Source organism: Bos javanicus, chromosome Y (genome assembly GCF_032452875.1).
Source record: "Bos javanicus breed banteng chromosome Y, ARS-OSU_banteng_1.0, whole genome shotgun sequence".
Taxonomy (NCBI): Eukaryota; Metazoa; Chordata; class Mammalia; order Artiodactyla; family Bovidae; genus Bos; species Bos javanicus.
The window spans coordinates 2,892,141-2,913,261 of record NC_083898.1 but is presented as its reverse complement, the minus strand read 5'-3'; the positions used below and the strand labels follow the sequence as shown (position 1 = coordinate 2,913,261).

Below are 21,121 nucleotides of genomic sequence, written 5' to 3'. Positions count from 1 at the left end.
CGCTTAGTTATTTGTCATCATCTCAGCTAAGACATCACTCTCTTGGAAAGAACTTCCAAGGGCATCACACCTGACCCCTACTGTGCAGACTCCCAGCAAAAGTCCTCTTTGGCAGCATCTAACCTAGGCCATGCCTCTGACTCTAACCAGGGAGGTGACCTGACAAGATGCCTGGGGACAGAGCGGCAGCATCATGAGGACTAAAGAGATGCCCGTGCACCCTGGCAATGTACCCAGCGTGCACAGAGCAGACAACTTGAGGGTAACGAAATGAGAGAGGCCTGTTCTCGTCTGCAGAGCTGGAGCCACGTCTCACCTGAGCACCTGGTGCAGGCGGCCCTCGAGGAAGGAGATGGAGTCCAGGTAGAGTTCCTGAAGGTGGGACAGGTTCAGGAACTGGGTGGTGTGCTGGCCGATGCAGTGCTCCTCCTGGTCGGGGGCAGTGTGTGGCAACTCGTGGATGCAAGATACCAGCAGCAGGCGCAGGTTGCCCATCCGGCCCAGGTGAGGCACGAACCTGCCCAGTGTGGCCAGCTTCCAGGTACAGTTCACCTCCGGGTCCTGGACAGAGTCCAGCTGCACCATCTTCAGGATCCTCCTGATGCTCTGCATGGCCATGGTGAAGATTCTCAGCTTCTGGGAGTGTAGCTGCAGCAGTCTCCTCCTCTGCTTGGCCTTTTTCAGCAGATAGCTGAGGATCTCATCCAGGGTGTCCTCCTTGAGGCACAGGTCGACCAGCACCTGCACTGGCTTCAGCCCCACCTGTGCATCCATCTGTGCCTCTCTTGCATAGGCTGGGCTGGGTTGGGCTCCATCAGCGAGCAAACGCTGGCCAAGATGCCAGACCACAGGGTCCAGAAGTCCTGGTGGGAGTTCTGGTGCAAGTCCAGCACCTGCAACTTCCATTGCCTGTGGGGCTGCGGGGGACATATTGAGCTGTGCAGAGGCTGACAGGCACTTGGATCCTGTGAGGGCTCTGCACTCCACATGCCACAGATCCTCTGGCTTCTGTGCCCCACCTTGATCCCCACACTAAGGGACCCTGGGAGGGTGGGCCCACGTGCCTTTTGTCCCCTCTTCCCCTCAGCCAGTCCTGTACACCCGAAAGCCTGTTCTCAGGTGACCCATCATCCTTCTGCCCTGGCTGCATCTTGCTCACACCCCAGTCCCCACCACTCTGCCAGGTTCACCTTAGCTGGGGCAGACCTCCTGAGCAAGAAGGATGTCCAGGCTGTCGAGCGCAGCCTGCAAGGCCTCCAGATGAGGATGGTTGTCCTTCATCAAGGCCCCCAGAGGGAGACAGGGTAAGGGCCAGGCCTGCAACATCACCTTCAAGGCCTGGGTGTGCCTCCCAGCAAAGGCTGCTGTAAATAGCCACAGGAAGGGCTCAATGGGCAGCTCCTCCAGAGCTGCGAAGGCCAAGGACTTATTCTGCAGCAGGCTCTGGCTGGCCAGCTCCAGGAATTGTGATGGGGCCTGGATGGCCATCCTGAAGAACCTAGGCCAGAATGATTCCTGGGGGGATGGCAGACAGTAAGTAGGGGAGGGTCCTTCTTTGGCCAAGGAACCAGGGAGACACTGCTGTCCCTCTATCCTCAGGGAAACCATGTCAGGGTCAGAGACATTCTCTGGCCAAAAAGTCACAGCTTTGGCCCCACTGGCACCAGGACCAGCATCTCTCCAGGCAGAACAAAGGGACAAGGTGATTTTTTTGCCCCATCCCATATTTACCAGCTGCTGCATTTAATCCCAGCCCTGCTGGCTGGTAGATACCTAGGAGTCTGACAGATGACCCCACTCTCTTCAGAGAAAGCTTCTGATTATTACTCAAGGGCTGAAAACAGGAATAAGGAGTTTAGCTCAAAATGGCCTGTCTCTAAATACCAACCAATAATTCACACAATGGCTGCTCTTATGTCACTAAATAAAAAGATGTACCTTTCACTGTGTGTCTCTTCTACAAATGTTCTTACCATTCAGTTCAGTGGTGCAAAGTGCTCACATTCAGAACAAAGCCTCTACTCTTTCAAATATTCTACAATTTTTTTTACCATGAAATTAAAAAACAGTTTTTAGCTTTAAAAACAAAAAAGACACCCCCAAAACTCTTTAAGCTAATAAAATCACAAAACTATAAAATTATATGAACTATAACTACTGGTCACAATATAAAATGTAAAATGTCACCCGAAAATTCCTCTTAATTAGATGTCTTTCATTAAATCAATTTCAGGAACTCGCCTGGTAGATTGGGAGGAGGACTCTCTGCTTTTATTGCAGGGGCACGAGTTCTATCCCCATCAGGGAAATACGACCCCAGATGCTGTTCAGTGTGGTCTCATCCCCTCACTCTCACCCCTGCCTATGCCATCCCCCTGTCCCCCTGCCAAATTCTATTTAGATAAGAAGTATTATAATGGTTTGTACAAGGGGCAAAAATCAAAGAAGAAACCAAACTGTCTGGCAGAAAGGTAAAACTGCATGTAGAAGCAAAAGCAAAGCATGCAATTGCCAACGTGAATGGAAAGGCAAAGAAAATTCTCTGTAGGATCGTGTCCTGCATGGATTGTCCCATGAAGACCCCGGCAGGTACAGCTGTCAGAGCCTGAGGCTCCAGCGGGGAGTAGTATGCTCAGGCCTGAGTCCCTCTTCTCTTTCCAGGACATACTTTTCAGATTCTGGCTGAAATTTCCATTTCTGGCTAAAGTGCTACCTTACTACTAGATCTCCATACAGCTAAGTCTGCATGGCTTTTTTTACTTTCTCACTACATACAACTGATGGGATCCTATGTCTGTTTACAAAAGCAAAATATAAAAGAAGAAAACCAACCTGAAGGTACGTTCGTTGGGGGAGTTTGGGCCACATCAAAATTACCCACATGTTCACATTCAGACAGCTTTGTGCAGATGGTGGTGTCACCACAGAAGAAAAAGAAACAAAGATTCCCAAATATCACACCGTCACTTCCACATTATATCAGACAGTGAAACATGTGCCCATTCACAGAGGACCAGAGGTGTAATGGAGGGATGGTGGGTCCTCCAGCTTTTGAGGGTCCAGGCTTCCCTGGAACTGGTCAGGTCAAAATGACACCTAGGAGCTGGCCAGGAGAACAGAGGGACCAGACACGTGTAATGAAATCAAGGAAAGTACCGAAGACAAATGTGTTTTGTTTGACACTTCAAAGACATTTCACAGGCTAGGCTTGATAAATTGCCAGCAGAGGGAGAGGCTAAAAAGGGACTAGGTGGATGCTTTAAACCCAAGGAAAACCCAAGACCCATGCTTTTTGCCTCCCTGGAGGCAAAAGACATTTCCTTCCTGAAGCTCAGTTCAGTTCAGTTCAGTCGCTCAGTCGTGTCCGACTCTGCGACCCCATGAATGGCAGCACGCCAGGCTTCCCTGTCCATCACTAACTCCCGGAGTTCACTCAGACTCACGTCCATCGAGTCAGTGACTCCATCCAGCCATCTCATCCCCTGTCATCCCCTTCTCCTCCTGCCATCAATCCCGCCTAGCATCAGAGTCTTTTCCAACAAGTCAACTCTTTGCAAAGTACTAGAGTTTCAGCTTTAGCATCAGTCCATCCAAAGAAATCACAGGGCTGATATGCAGAATGGACTGACTGGATCTCCGTGCAGTCCTAGGGACTCTCAGCAGTCTTCTCCAACACCACAGTTCAAAAAGCATCAATTCTTCAGTGCTCAGCTTTCTTCACAGTCCAACTATCACATCCATACCTGACAACTGGAAAAACCATAGCCTTGACTAGAGGGACCTTTGTTGGCAAAATAGTCTCTGCTTTTCAATATGCTGTCTAGGGTGGTCATAAATTTCCTTTCAAGGAGTAGGTGTCTTTTAATTTCATGGCTGCAGTCACCATCTGTACTGAATTTGGAGCCCTCAAAAATAAAGTCTGACACTATTTCCACTGTTTCCCCATCTATTTCCCATGACGTGATGGGACCAGATGCCATGATCTTTGTTTTCTGAATGTTGAGATTTAAGCCAACTTTTTCAGTCTCCTCTTTCACCTTCATCAAGAGGCTTTTGAGTTCCTCTTCACTTTCTGCCAGAAGGGTGGTGTCATCTGCATATCTGAGGTTATTGATATTTCTGCCAGCAATCTTGTTTCCAGCTTGTGCTTCTTCCAGCCCAGCGTTTCTCATGATGTACTGTGCATATAAGTTAAATAAGCAGGGTGACAATATACAGCCTTGATGTACTCCTTTTCCTATTTGGAACCAGTCTGTTGTTCCATGTCCAGTTCTAACTGTTGCTTCCTGACCTGCATACAAATTTCTCAAGAGACAGGTGAGGTGGTCTGGTATTCCCATCTCTTGAAGTTTCCACAGTTTATTATGATCCACACAGTCAAAGGCTTTGGCATAGTCAATAAAGCAGAAATAGATGTTTTTCTGGAACTCTCTTGCTTTTTTTCATGATCCAGCAGATGTTGGCAATTTGGTCTCTGGTTCCTCTGCCTTTTCTAAAACCAGCTTGAACATCTGGAATTTCACGGTTCACATATTGCTGAAGCCTGGCTTGGAGAATTTTGAGCATTACTTTACTAGCGTGGGAGATGAGTGCAATTGTTTGGTAGTTTGAGCATTCTTTGGCATTGCCTTTCTTTGCGATTGGAATGACAACTAAACTTTTCCAGTCCTGTGGCCACTGCTGAGTTTTCCAAATTTTCTGGCATATTGAGTGTAGCACTTTCACAGCATCATCTTTCAGGATTTGAAATAGCTCAACTGGAATTCTATCACCTCCACCAGCTTTTTTCATAGTGATCTTTTCTAAGGCCAACTTGACTTCACATTCCAGGATGTCTGGCTTTGGGTGAGTGATCACACCATCGTGATTATCTGGGTCATGAAGATTTTTTTGCACAGTTCTTCTGTGTATTCTTGCCACATCTTCTTAATATCTTCTGCTTCTGTTAGGTCCATATCATTTCTGTACTTTATTGAGCCCATCTTTGTATGAAATGTTCCCTTGGTATCTCTAATTTGCTTGAAGACATCGCTAGTCTTTCCCATTCTGTTGTTTTCCTCTATTTCTTTTCATTGATCACTGAGAAAGACTTTCATATCTCTTCTTGCTATTCTTTGGAACTCTGCATTCAGATGCTTATATCTTTCCTTTTCTCCTTTGCTTTTCACTTGTCTTCTTTTCACAGCTATTTGTAAGGTCTCCCGAGATAGCCGTTTTGCTTTTTGCATTTCTTTTCCATGGGGATGGTCTTGATCCCTGTCTCCTGTACAACGTCACAAAGCTCAGCAAACTAATCAGCAAACCAAAATGGACTAGAATGGGTGAATTTAATTCAGATGACCATTATATCTACTACTGTGGTCAGGAATCCCTCAGAAGAAATGGAGTGGCCTTCATGGTCAACAAAAGAGTATGAAATGCAGCACTTGGATGCAATCTCAAAAACAGCAGAATGATTTCTGTTTCCAAGGCAAACCATTCAATATCACAGTAATCCAAGTCTATGCCCCAACCAGTAATGCTGAAGAAGCTGAAGTTGAACGGTTCTATGAAGACCTACAAGACCTTTTAGAACTAATACCCAAAAAAGATGTCCTTTTCATTATATGGGATTTGAATGCAAAAGTACAAATCAAGAAACATCTGGAGTAAAAGGCAAATTTGGCCTAGGAATATGGAATGAAGCAGGGCAATGTCTAATAGAGTTTTGCCAAGAGAACACACTGGTCATAGAAAACACCCTTTTCCAAGAACACAAGAGAAGACTCTACACATGGACATCAACAGATGGTCAACACCAAAATCATATTGATTATATTCTTTGCAGCCAAAGATGGAGAAGCTCTATACAGTCAGCAAAAACAAGACCAGCAGCTGACTGTGGCTCAGATCATGAACTCCTTATTGCCAAATTCAGACTTAAATTGAAGAAGGTAGGAAAAACCACTAGACCATTCAGGTATGACCTAAATCAAATCCTTTATGATTATACATTGGAAGTGAGTAATAGATTTAAGAGACTCGATCTGATAGAGTGCCTGATGGACTATGGACTGAGGTTCCTGAAGCTAGGAGATTAAATTTAGGAATGTGGGTTAGGAGAGGATGGAACGCTATTGGCTGGCCAAACCTGGGAAACACCTTGTTCCGCCTGAAAGCCCCTGAGGGCTTAGGGCTGTGGGCACTCCTGAAGGGAAATAAACATGGGACAAGGACATAATTATGTGTCAGCAAACAGCTGCAACCGGAGGTTCAAGCGTCGTCCTGCAGATCCCAGCCTGGGCTTTTTCCAGTGACCTGAACCCTCACAATGACCTTCAAAGGGTCCCTCCCAAGTATAGCTGGGTAACCTGACGTTACCTCACTGCCAGTGACCAAAGAATGCAAAGCGCCTTCGCAACCCCCAACCCCCACACCTCTCCCTCCCTTAAGGCTCTCAGTTACACACATTCTGACGGGAGGTCAACTTTAAGCCCACAAACACAATTACGTTTTTCCTTTGCTCTGCGTTAAGCACAGGTAACAACACAGACTTTCTCCTAGGGGAGGAGAAAAGCCTGCATCAAAGAGTCTGGGGTGAAGCCCCTGCTGGGTTGTTGACACTCTGGTTCTGCTGCGGTCTCAGAACACAGACGGACGGAACTTCTCCACCCTGGCATTGTGATGCCCCAACAGTTTTTTCCATTTGGAGGGCGAGAAGGTGGCCTTCCCTAAAGGATACTCTGTAGTTTGGTAAATGCTTAGAGATGGCAGTCACCAAATTCCTACCATTTCCATTATCAGCCAGAGATGTAGGTGTCCCTTAAATAGAGTGAAAACCTAAAAATAGAGTTAAGCTGGAAAGTGCCTTGTGGGCATTTTGACTTCCGGGAATCACCTTGACCAGTGAGCTTCAGGAGCCAAGATTCACAACAAAGATAATTATCAAGTCCCTGATTAAGGAGCAGCCATGTTGACATTGGCACTTTCCAACAGTGCCTCAAATACCTTTCAGAGAGAAGCTGAAGTTCATAGCTGGTTTCCTTTCCAGCCTGGTGAGCCCGAGACAGCCAAGGCAGGATGCTGTCATGCTCCCTAAAGGAGGAACCAGAAGACGCACTTGGGCGAAGATGGATGGACAGACGGATCTGCCCAACTGAACATTAGGAAGAGCTAGCTGACTTCACAGGGACTTTGGGAAACAGGAAACAGCAGAAGTCTAAGCTTGGGATGTTTCCATGGGAACTCAGTGTCCAGGAGATCTAGGGATGCAGGAGGGATCACTGTGTTCAAATGATATTAAAACAGAAAGTATCAGCCAAAAAGTCTTTTTGAGTAAGGCAGGGGACAGGCCTTTGTCCACCTCCAGCTCCACAGAGTCTGTTTGTGCAGGGGACTCACTGGACACAGAAGCACTAGCGGCTCATCTACATGAAGACATATTCTTTCTGCCAAGTGTCAGGTCAGTCCAGGACGATTCCCAGGACCCAGGCATGAGTCAACCTGGGGGACATATCTACCTGTTTTTGTGTTGCACAGGCTGGTGCAGCCTCTGAGCTCGTTTCGGAGTGGGAAGAGCTCATTCCCATTGTAGTTGCAGAATTCTTTCTGCGATTGCAAAGCATCTGCTTCCCAGGGCCTTCCTTGGGGGTCTTTGGAATACATCTGTGCCCAAAGAGGAACTTGAAATTCTGGAAGATGATCCTCCCTGGTTTCTGGAGAAAGAGCACAGCCTGGCTGGTCCTCAGAGGCCCCAGACTGACAAGAAGCCCTGGAGACCCAGCCTCCAGCAGACGAGATCCCACATGGAGTTCCAGTATGTCTGTCCTCCCTCCACTCTGGAGTCAGATCTCTTCTTACCCTGGAATAGTCTACCCTCTCTATGAATCCTCTCTGCCTCTTCTTGTGCTTGGCAAGACAGATTCAATGACAGCTACACCTAAACAAAAGAGACTTCCTCCTTCTTGCTCCCCAGTGGAGACTTGCCAGATGTCCAGGTCACCCTAACTCTAACCAGTTGCTCCTGAGTGTGGTGCTTCTAGAGGCAAAGCAGCAGTAGGGTGGAGTGGGCAGGGAGTGGGAGGTTGAGGCTGTGCTCCAGGCAGATAGGACTGAAGGACTTGGCAGGGTGTAGCCAAGAATTAGTGGGAAGAAGAAAATGACAGCAGAACTAGAGGCTTAGACTCCTGGCTCTCAGAGCTGCATCTCATTTCCTGGAGTTTTGTCGGGATCACTGAGGGTACTGAAGCCTGCACTTGGGGGCTGGGAGTGTCCCCAGGTGGTAGGGAAGAACAAGAGAACAGAATGATCAAACAGTTATCTCCATACCCCATTAGGGAACTGTAGATAGAGAAGAAACTTTACGTGGTTTTGGGATACCACAATAAGACTAATGACACTCAAGAAAGTAATGAGAAAATTCTGAAACATGTAGGCTTGCTCAATTTACAAGGCAAAACAAATTGCTTAGCATCAAAGCAAACTTGGCTTTCTTAAATCAAGCCAACTTGCTTAGCAACAAAACCATGCAACAGAAGCATGAGACATGGCCCAAAACAATAAAACAATGGTGGCATGAGACTAACATTCTGCCTAGTGAGTTCCATGAGTTAATAAACCCCAAAACATGCTCTTTGTACCCTAAAATATGTTCTTTCCAGAATGCACCCCCAAACAATAAAACAATAGCAGAAAATAAGACCTACACCTGTCCAGTGGTCATCACGTTAATTACTTCCCCAAACAGGCTCTGTGCATAAAAAACACAACCACTTATGGAAAGGTGACTTTTCAAAATGAAAGACCTGCCTTGTGATCTGAAAATATTATTCCCAAGTAATATGACAGGGAAGTCTAGTGTGCTGCAGTCCATGGGGTGGCGAAGGGTCGGATACGACTGAGCAACTGAACTGAACTATGATAGTCCTAGCCTAACCATATAGAGCAGACAAGTAAACTTCCCTGCCCTACGTGGGGGAGGCACTGGTGATGGAAACGTGCTGTCTATTCAAGAAAAAGATCTTTCTCTCCTCCCCTCTTCCTCTGATTGTGAAAGTGTAACTGAGTACTTAGGGCAACACAACACTTGGGAACCTTCCATGTATCCTACTTTTAATAAATCACTTATTTTCTAGCACTTCGTTTCTCGTCTAATTTCTTTCTAGGATCAAGTCGTAGTTGCTCAGTTGTGTTTGACTTTTTGCAACCCCATGGACTTTAGCCCACCAGGCTCCTCTGTCCATGGGATTCTCTAGGCAAAAATACTGGAGTGGGTTGTCATTTCCAACTCCAGGGGACCTTCCCAACTGTACATGAAGGAGACTTCATTAATGTGCAGTAGAGGATAAACCCGGTTGACCTCTTATAGAAAACCGGTGCTTGAGTCTTTAAATTCTATACCAATTCTATACTTCTGCTTGGCCAATTGTTTATTTATGTTGGTTTTAAGGTGAATGACCTGGGGCTATTTGTTCCATCATGAGACATAAAGCACTATGGTGCCAGAGCTCTTTGGAGCTCTGGAAACAACACCTAATGGTTTCACAGGGCCCAACTCTGTTTCTCTTTGCCTAGGGGAGATGCCAGTGGCTGTTCCCTTCCTACTTCCAAGGGCACTCGGAGGGAGCACTGAGACTGGACACACAGATGAGAGAGGTTCAGAGAGAAGTGGGTGTAGGCAGCCTGGGAAGGGATGTTTCTAATATTTTAAAAGTGGCTGGGGGGTCATCATTCTCAGTGACGGGAGAGATACCTCATGAAATTATCATGTTCATTTTCTAGTTAGAAGTATGTATGAGGGAGGTGATATACAACAGAAGTGTAACTTACTGTTTACTTACTTACTGTTTTATTAGGTGATATACAACACAAGTATAACTAATGCTGTTTTATGTTAGATATAAAAGTTAATAGAGTAAACCCTAAGAGTTCTCATCAAAATGAAAATATTTTTTCTATTTAATTTTCCATTACATTAAATTTCATATGTATCCATATGAAATGATGAATGTTCACTAGACTTACTGCACCCACCACTGCAGGATGGATATAAGTGGACTCATGATGCTGAACCCCTTAATCTTACACAGGGTATATGTCAATTCGATTAATATCTCAGTAAGACTGGAAAGGAAAAAAAAAAGTCATGATCTTCCACTCAGAGTGTCTGAACAAATGAAAAGAAGCAAGCCTCAAAAATAATGACAGGAAAACCTGATCTGTATGGTGAAGCAGGGCCATCAGGATGAACACTCATGTGGAAATCGCAAAACCAACCTTCATAATCTAAGGCACAATTATGACATTTTTCCACGGCCATTCTATATTTGTTTAGTTAAGAACCCTGTTACACTATGTGTTGTAAATGTTTGTTGCTGTTCAGTCACTCAGTCCTGTCTAACACTTTGAGACCCCAGGAACCTTAGCCCACCAGGATTCCCTGTCTTCACTGTCACTCAGAGTTTGCTCAAACTCATATCTATTGAGTCAGTGATGCCATCCATCCATTTTGTGCTCTGTCATCTCCTTCTCCTCTTGTCTTCCATCTTTCCCAGCATCAGAGGCCTTTACAACGAGTCAGCTCTTTGCATCAGGTGGCCAAAGTTTTGGAGCTTCAGCTTCAAAATCAGCCCTTCCAATGAATATTCAGGGTTGATTTCCTTTAGGATTGACTGGTTGTCAATGTTTATAGAAATAAATATAGTAAAGCTTTTTTTTTTTTTTTTTTTAGTACTCTGTGATCTTAAGCATTGAGAATTAAAGTGTTTCATTTCTTTGATAAACATCAGCAAGGAGTCCTCTCAACTCTACTTCCTTTCTTCTAATCACATAACTTTCAACTGGGGGTGAGTATCTTTCCTATGCACTACCCGGCCAATTGTTTCTACTTCCTAAGCCTGAATCTGCTTCCAACGTGTCATTCTTTGTGCTTTCAGGCCTGATACTATCTCCAGGTTTCTTTACCACTACCAAGTGAAGTAACAATTGCTGTGATCATTGATTCTCAGACATCTTCATTTCTTTTGTCAAAAACACACTCTTTATTCAAGGTTTTTCCTGGCATGGGGAATGAGAGCCTGAAGCTGGATTTTAATTAAAAGGACAATCCAGTTCAGTTAAGTTCAGTCTCTCAGTCGTGTCTGACTCTTTGCGACCCCATAAATTGCAGCACACCAGGCCTCCCTGTCCATCATCAACTCCTGAAGTTCACTCAGACTCACTTCCATTGAGTCCATGATGCCATCCAGCCATCTAAACCTCTCTCATCCCCTTTTCCTCCTGCCCCTTCTCCCTCCAAGCAACAGAGTCTTTTCCAATGAGTGAACTCTTCGCATGAACTGGCCAAAGTACTGGAGTTTCAGCTTTAGCATCATTCATTCCAAAGAACACACAGGACTGATCTCCTTTAGAATGGACTGGTTGGATCTCCTTGCAGTCTAAGAGATTCTCAAAAGTCTTCAACACCACAGTTCAAAAGCATCAATTCTTTGGCACTTAGCTTTCTTCACAGTCCAACTCTCACATCCATACATGACAACTGGAAAAACCATAGCCTTGAGTAGACAGACCTTTGTTGGCAAAGTAATGTCTCTGCTTTTGAATATGCTATCTATATTGGTCATAACTTTCCTTCCAAGGAGTAAGCGTCTTTTAATTTCATGGCTGCTTTCACCATCTGCACTGATTTTGGAGCCCAGAAAAGTAAGTTCTGACACTGTTTTACTGTTTCCCCATCTATTTCCCATAAAGTGATGGGACCAGATGCCATATCTTCGTTTTCTGAATGTTGAGCTTTAAGCCAATTTTTTCACTCTCCACTTTCACTTTCATCAAGAAGCTTTTGAGTTCCTCTTCACTTTCTGCCATAAGGGTGGTGTCATCTGCATATCTGAGGTTATTGACATTTCTCCCGGCAATCTTGATTCCAGCTTGTGTTTCTTCCAGTCCAGCGTTTCTCATGATGTACTCTGCAAAGAAGTTAAATAAGCAGGGTGACAATATACAGCTTTGACATACTCCTTTCCTATTTGGAACCAGTCTGTCCTTCCATGTCCATGTTGCTTCCTAACCTGCATATAGTTTTCTAGCCTTGAAAATATTTCCCATAAGAACATGTATACACTGATTTTCACATTTGAAATGTACAATACTCCATATTACATGTAAACATATTTTTATTAAAGTTTGATGTCTAAGTAATTGAATCTCTCATAGTTTCAGAAGTAAAATATCCTCCCAGACATTCTGAAATGAAATAGAGTGATGTCCATAATTCATAAAGAAGTATCTAATTATCCTATGAGGTTATAGAAAATTCAAGATTTCATGTTAAAAAATCTGCTTCTGGTTGAAATATGTGAAACAAATTTGTTGCTGTTTTTCAGTTGACTGGCCATTTCCAACTCTGCAACACCATGGACAGTAGCACTCCAGACTTCTCTGCCCTTCCCTGTTTCCAAAACTTTGTTCAGACTCATCTTTACTGAGTCAAGAGATTCGAGCATGTCCAACCAACTCAACTTCTTTTGCCCTCTTCTTCACTCAGTCTTTGCCATATCAGAGTCAATAATGTTTCAAGACAAGGTAGAGTATCAGTCTTTTCTCATGAGTCCTTTAGCCAAAGTATTGGAGCTTTATCTTCAGCATCAGTCCTTCCAATGAATATTTAGTTACTTTCTCTTAGGATTGAAGGGGTTGATCTTCTTCCTGTCTAAGGGACTCTCAAGAGTCACCTTCAGCAAGACAGGTTCAAAGCCTCAGTTCTTTGGCACTCAGCCTTCTTTATCATTGAGCTCTCACATCCATACATTGGCTCAGTTCAGTTCAGTTCATTCTCTCAGTCATTTCCAACTCTTTGTGACCACATAGAACACAGGATTGCAGGCCTCCCTGTCCATCACCAACACCCAGAGTCTACCCAAACTCATGCCCATTGAGTGTGCGATACCATACAACCATCTCATCTTCTGTCATCCCCTTGTCTTCTTGCCTTCAATATTTCCCAGGATCAGGGTCTTTTCCAATGAGTCAGCTCTTCTCATCAGGTGGACAAAGTATTGGAATTTCAACTTCAACATCAGTCTTTCAAATGAATACCCAGGACTGATCTCTTTAAGATGGACTGGTTGTATCTCCTGCAGTCCAAGGGATCCTCAGAGTTTTCTCCAGCATCACAATTCAAAAACTTCAATTATTCTGTGCTCAGCTTTCTACATAGTCCAACTCTCACATCCATTTATGACTACTGGGAAAACCACTGACTTGACTAGACAGACCTTTGTTGGCAAAGTAATGCCTTTGCTTTTTAATATACTGTTTAGGTTGGTCATAACTTTCCTTCCAAAGAGGAAGCATATTTTAATTTCATGGCTACAGTCACCATCTGCAGTGATTTGGACCCACCCTCCACCAAATAAATAAATAAAGTCTAACACTGTTTCCCTATCTATTTGCCATGAAATGATGGACCAGATACTATGATCTTAGTTTTCTGAATATTGAATTTTAAGCCATTTTTTCCCCCACTCTATTCTTTCACTTTCATCAAGAAGCTATTACATTTTCCTCATTTTCTGCCATAAGGGTGGTGTCATCAGCATATTTGCAGTTATTGATATTTATCAGTATAATCTTGATTCCAGCTTGTACTTCATACAACCCAGTGTTTCTCATAATGTATTCTGCATATAAGTTAAACAAGTAGGGTGACAATACAGCCCTGGCCTATTCCATTTCCTATTTGGAACATATCTGTTCTTCCATGCCTTGTTCTAACTGTTGCTTTCTGATCTGCATCCAGATTTCTCAAGAGACAAGTCAGGTGGTCTGATATTCCTATCTTTTGAAGAATTTCAAACGGTTTATTGTGATCCATAGAGTAAAAGTCTTGGCATAGTCAATAAAGCAGAAATAGGTATTGGAATTCTCTTGATTTTTCAGAGATCCACCGGATGTTTGCAATTTGATCTCTGGTTCCTCTGCATTTTCAAAAACTAGCTTGAACATCTGGAAGTTGACGATTCACTTATTGTTGAAACCTGCCTTGGATAATTTTGAGTATTACTTTACTAGCACATGAGATGAAGGCAATTGTGTAGTCGTTTGAGTATTCTTTGGCATTGCCTCTCTTTGGGAGTGGAATTTAAACTGACATTTTCCATTCCCTTAGCCATTGCTGAGTTTTCCAAATTCGCTGGACCAGCACTGTGGCTCTGTGGCACTGATGCAGCCAGCAGTCAAGAGGAGATATCCCATGTCCAGCAGTGGCTGTACTTTGCTGTAGCAGCAATGAAAAGATACTCCATGTCCAAAGTAAGAGGAATCCCAGTAAGCTGGTAGGTGCTGATAGAGAGTATTAGAGGGCACAAATACTGAAACCACAATCATAGAAACCTAACCAGTCCATCACATGGACCATTGCCTTGTCTAATTCAATGAAACTAAGCTATGCTGTGTAGGGTTAAACAAGATGGACATCCATACATATCTCCTGGGGCAGGGGGAAATCCTAGCTTTTCCTACATGGACCTTTGTCGACAAAGTGATGTCTCTGTTTCTCAGTACATTGTGTCTAGGTTTGTCACAGCTTTTCTACCTGAGAGTGAGAGTCTTTTATTTTCATGGCTGTAATCACTATCCCCAGTGATTTTGGAGCCCAAGAACAGTCTGTTGCTGTTTCCATTTTTAATCTTTGCATTTGCAAAACTCAGCCTTTAGCCTTTGTTAGGAATCATTTTGTACCCCAAGTCAAAACTTGCATGTTATTCCACATGTCTCTTGACTTCGTGTTTTTACATCACAGTCAGCTATGATGAAAAGGACATCTCTTTTGGGTGTTAATTTTAGAAAATCTTGGCGGTTTTCTAAAAACTATTACAGTTCCCTGGTAGCTTCAATGGTAAAGAATTGAAGTATAGAAATTTACATTGTTCATCTACGAATATCTGCACCCAAATTTTCAAACAAAATTAGGAAACTCCGCATTTGCAGTATGAACCATAACCATCCTGAATGTTATGTGTGAATTATAGAAAATTCCTTTAAGAATTAAGAAAGAAGAATTTAAGACAGAAGAATAACTTTCAAATAGATTGACACCTAGATTGACACCTAGAAATCGACACCTATATTTTCATATATGAAATTTAGAAAATCATATAGGAAAATCTACACCAAGTTAGTTTCATGTGAAATATAGAGAATTTATATTTCATTTAGGAATAGTGCCCTTGAGTTTTTTATTCAAAATATAGGAATTCCATAATTCAAGTAGTCAATTCAACATCTGGATATTCAATGAAATACAAGAATTTCATATTACATGAAATAAATTTACATACCTATAGTTAATTTATTTATAATTTTTGTAGTTCATTTATTTATGGCTGCAGTGAGTCTTCATTGCTGTGCACAAAGTTTCTGAAGTTGCAGTAAGTGGGGACTGCTCTTCATTGCAGTGAGCTAATTTCTCATGGCAGTGTCTTCTCTTGTAAAGCAGAAGCTCTAGAGCACCCAGGTTATGTAGATGGGGCAAATAGGGTTATTTACTTTGGTAGCATGTGCAATCTCCTCAGACCAAGGTTCAACCCATGTCCCCTGCATTTGATAGGCAAATTACTTTACAATATTGTAGTGGTTTTCCATACATTGACATGAATCAGCCATGGGTTTACATGTGTTCCTGATGCTGAACATTCCTTCCACCTCCCTCCCCATCCCATCCCTCAGGGTCATCCCAGGGGACAAGCACTGAGCACCTTGTTTCATGAATTGAACCTGAACTAGTGATCTGTTTCACATATGATAATATACATGTTTCAATACTATCCTTTCAAATCATCCCACCCACGCCTTCTCCCACAGAGTCCGAAAGACTGTTCTGTACATTTGTGTCTATACTGCTGTCTCGTATATAGGGTCATTGTTACCATCTTTCTAAATTCCATACATATGCATTAGTGACTGGTTCCAAATAGGAAAAGGAGGGTGTCAAAGCTGTATATTGCCACCCTGCTTATTTAACTTCTTTGCAGAGTGCATCATGAGAAACGGTGGGCTGGAAGAAACACAAGCTGGAATCAAGATTGCCGGGAGAAATATCAATAACCTCAGATATGCAGATGACACCACCCTTATGGCAGAAAGTGAAGAGGAACTAAAAAGCCTCTTGATGCAAGTGAAAGAGGAGAGTGAAAAAGTTGGCTTAAAGCTCAACATTCAGAAAATGAAGATCATGGCATCTGGTCTCATCATTTCATGGGAAATAGATGCTGAAGCAGTGGAAACATGGTAGTCTTTGATTTTGGGGCTCCAAAATCACTTCAAATTGTGACTGCAGCCATGAAATTAAATGATGCTTACTCCTTGAAAGGAAGGCTATGACCAACCTAGAAAACATATTCAAAAGCAGAGACATTACTTTGTCAACAAAGGTTCGTCTACTCAAGGCTATAGTTTTTCCAGTGGTCATGTATGGATGTGAGAGCTGGACTGTGAAGAAAGCTGAGCACTGAAGAATTGATGCTTTTGGTGGTGTTGGAGAAGACTCTTGAGAGTCCCTTTGACTGCAAGGAGATACAACTGGTCCATTCTAAAGGAGATCAGCCCTGGGTGTTTTTTGGAAAGGATGATGCTAAAGCTGAAACTCCAGTACTTTAGCTACCTCATGTGAAGAGTTGACTCAATGGAAAAGACTCTGATGCTGGGAGAGATTAGGGGCAGGAGGAAAAGGGGACGAGAGAGGATGAGATGGCTGAATGGCATCACCGACTAGATGGACCTGTGTTTAAGTGAACTTCGGGAGTTGGTGATGGACACGGAGGCCTTTCATGCTGCAATTCATGGTGTCACAGATTCGGACATGACTGACTGAGTGAACTGAACTGAACTGATCTCATTTCAGATGTCTATACTTGAAACAGATAATACCTTCATCAAGAGGTGCCTTAGTTCCTATTATTCTTCTGTCATTTGGGTGTTGTCATCAGGATAACTAAGGTTATTCTTATCTCCCACATAAACTTTGTTTCTAGCTTGAGCTAGGACTTTATTTTTTCATGATGTTCTCTGCAATAAATTAAATAAGCAGGGCAGTAATATATAGCTTTGACTTATTCCTTTCCCGATTTTGTCCTGTGTCCAATTCTAACTGTTGCACTTTTACAGGCATACACTTGTACAGGATACAGGTAAGGACTTCTGGTATTCTTATCTCTAAGAATTTTCCAAAATTACTTTTCTTTTTTTTTTTTTTTCTGGTTTGTGTGGTTCAGTGTCCAAGTCATTAGCAGAGACAATTAAGCAGATATAGATGATTGTATGGTATCCCCTTGCTTTTTCTATGATCCAAATATCCATTCATGTTTACCTCTTATGACTAAATCACCAACTACACATTCCATGTTTACCTCTTATGACTAAATCACCAACTACACATTCCTGTGTTTGCTTGGGTTTTTTTTTGTTTGTTTGTTTTGTTTTATTTTTTGGTCATGGTTGCTGTTGTTAGTTTCTCTATTTTTCAAGTAGTCAAGTGCCAACTGGTAATTTCCTATGAACTTGCAATCTTATTCTATAAAAATTAAATTATGCACATGACAGTCTCCGACGTTTGACACCCACTGAATGGAGTTAAACTTCAAGATTCAAAATCAAACATCTGTACTCTGGGAAAATGTCAGGAACATTTTTTTTTTTAAAAGCTATATATATTCAAGTGCTGACTTTTTGAGCCCAATTATGCTATTATATTTTATGTGGAAAATTCTGCATTTCTTCATGCTGATGACAATTCCTCATTAAGAGAAATTTCCAAGGGGGAAAGAAAAACAACAACAACAACAACAAATGTGCTTGATTGGATGCTGGAAGTCAAAGTAGTACTAGTTATGTGTGTATGTATGCAACCTCCCATCAAACAGATTAATTCATGTTAACTAATGTTTCATGTTTTACTGTTAAGGAAAAAAAAATAATAGAGCTTTCCAGGAAAACTGAGAAGTTCCAAGAAGGCAGAAATGTAGGAGGATGTGAAATGCAGCTTTCTCAATGATTGGATCACAAATAATACTTCTACACGTACAATAGTTCTTCCAGAGCATCACATAAGTACTAGCAGAAGACCCTGGTCACCAAAGTGTCCCATGTGGGTTTCAGAAATACCTGGGTGGAGAGGACTTAAGATTGGAGGAGGAGGATAAGAAGAAACAAGTCAAAACCTGTGCCTTTGGGTGGAAGATGGAGAAGCAGGGAAGAGGTTTCCAGAATGAGGCAAACCCCTTCACTAAAGGGTAAATTACTTTGGAATGAAAGGAAGCAAGGTAAAGCAGCTGATGAAATATAATTTGTATAGAACTAGAATCACACAATGTGTGTCATGGTCCTATATGGCCCAGACTGCAATGCAGCTCAACCAGTGTGCATGGGGTCTGGAAACTGGAACACGGGATTTAGAGAGCCATCCTGGGAGAGGACTGCTGTTGACTATGTGCAGAGGGTCTGACAGAGCAGATACAAGTAGTTGTGTAGCAGGGAATGCCTTTTGAGAATTCCCAAACTGCCAAAGAGGCAGGACCTTACTGCTGTGTCATACTCGAGAGGTAGAGATTCCTTTGTAGCCCTCCTCATCCCACCTGTTAACACCTGCTACAAGGCAATAGAGAAAGACCATTCAGAAGTACCACTCATGCTCCTGCAAACAGGCTAGAAAAGGAACCCATTAAGGCCAAATCTCTTCTTTCCATGGCTGCTGGCTCCTATTCATAACTGGCACCACCAGGGTTCCAGCACTCCAAGCAGCTGTATCACCTCTAGTGCTCATCAAGGCAGACTCCAGTGCTATACAAGTGTCTCAAAGCAGAATCCTTTGGTGACCTCATGTGAGGAAGAATGGAAATTACATCTGAGACCCAGGGACAGAGCCATTAAGGAAGAGCATTGGAAATCTTCCAATCAGTTGTGCATGCTGCAGATTAAATACACACAATTTATGACACAGACCCTGTGTCTATGGAATACATCAAAAGATGAGAAGAGGTCAAATGAAAGAAAATGCCCAGCCTCAGGTAGTTGTAAGAAAACACAGGAATTATAGAAGTTTTGAGTCTGAGCTGTCCTTAGAGAGATCCAGAGTCCAGTTCTCTCCATCTTTGGAGAGCTTCCCAAAAAGGTCCTCTGGCTCATGTTGGGGACTAGGACACTGACAGATGTGGCACTAGGAAATATGTATTATTCTTTTGATGCATTGAATTATTGTGTTGTAGGTGCACTATTTTTCTTAGTTGTAGTCTTCTTTGTTACTACACATTGATTTGGTCTTTTAAGATTATTTCAACTATATTTTTATTTTTTGTATAGCTATTTTTACTTTTAATTTGTTTTCCTATTTTCTGTGCCTTTTGTTGCTGTTGCATCTCTTCATTTTTTTAAAAACAGGTATGCATTTCTATATTAACTGTGATTTTCTGTTATTCTGTGGGGGCTGTATCTGATCTTGTCAGACTTGCTTTCTCTATCCTTCAGTTGATACTCTGCTCTGGTGTTGTTTTTTGCCTTGAGATTAACTTGATTAGTTCTCTTTATGAATCAGTTGTCTTCTGTGTAGTGTTATTGCTTGTGGTACCTTTTATTTATTTATTTTGCCATTTACCTATGTTACTGTTTTAACCTCCTCAATCTCTTACTATGTTATAATGGTTCTCTCAGCATAAGTTGGGCCTGATCTTCTCGGGTGAAAGCACTGAGACCAGGATCATGGGACACCAGAGAATTCCTGTCTACAGTAAATATTAACTGGTGACAGTCTCCATGAAGGCCTCCTTCTTAACCTAAGATACAATCCACCCAACTCCCTCAAAACCCAGAGCTGATGCCTCACACCACAAAACAAGCAAGACAGAAACACAAACCAAATCATCAGCAGATACACTGTCTCAGTTAAGTTCAGTTCAGTTACTCCATTGTGTCGACTCTTTGCGACCCCATGAAATGCAGCAAGCCAGGCCTCCCTGTCCATCACCAACTCCCTCAGTTCACCCAGACTCATGTCCATTGAGTCAGTGATGCCATCCAGCCATATCATCCTCTGTCGTCCCCTTCTCCTCTTGCCCCCAATCCCTCCAAGCATCAGAGTCTTTTCCAATGAGTCAACACTTCTCATGAAGTGGTCAAAGTACTGGAGTTTCAGCTTCAGCATCATTCCCTCCAAAGAGATCCCAGGGCTGATCTCCTTCAGAATGGACTGGTTGGATTTCCTTGCAGTCCAAGGGACTCTCAAGAGTCTTCTCCAACACCACAGTTCAAAAGCATCAATTCTTTGGCACTCAGCCTTCTTCATAGTCCAACTCTCACATCCATACATGACCACAGAAAAAACCATAGCCTTGACTAGATGAACCTTTGTTGGCAAAGTAATGTCTCTGCTTTTGAATATGCTATCTAGGTTTGTCATAACTTTCCTTCCAAGGAGTAAGCGTCTTTTAATTTCATGGCTGCAGTCACCATCTGCAGTGGTTTTGGAGCCCAGAAAAATAAAGTCTGACACTGTTTCCACTGTTTCCCCAACTATTTCCCATGAAGTGGTGGCACTGGATGCCATATCTTCGTTTTCTGAATGTTGAGCTTTAAGCCAATTTTTTCACTCTCCACTTTCACTTTCATCAAGAGGCTTTGGAGTTCCTCTTCACTTTCTGTGTCATCTGCATATCTGAGGTTATTGATATTTCAATAATCTTGATTCCAGCTTGTGTTTCTTCCAGTCCAGCGTTTATCATCAGGTACTCTGCATATAAGTTAAATAAGCAGAGTGACAATATACAGCCTTGACGTACTCCTTTTCCTATTTGCAACCAGTCTGTTGTTCCATGTCCAGTTCTAACTGTTGCTTCCTGATCTGCATACAATTCCTTAAGAGGCAGATCAGGTGATTTGGTATTCCCATCTCTTTCAGAATTTTCCACAGTTTAATGTGATCCACACTGTCAAAGGCTTTGGCATAGTCAATAAAGCAGAAATAGATGTTTTTCTGGAACTTTCTTGCTTTTTCCATGATCCAGTGGATGTTGTTGGCAATTTGATCTCTGGTTCCTCTGCCTTTTCTAAAACAGCTTGAACATCAGGAAGTTCATGGTTCACATATTGCTGAAGC

General features: G+C 42.8%; 1 pseudogene; it reads right to left on the bottom strand.

The window, feature by feature from the left end:
- Positions 1-21,121, bottom strand: part of LOC133243797 (melanoma antigen preferentially expressed in tumors-like) — a 191,981-nt pseudogene that overhangs the window by 1,674 nt on the left and 169,186 nt on the right.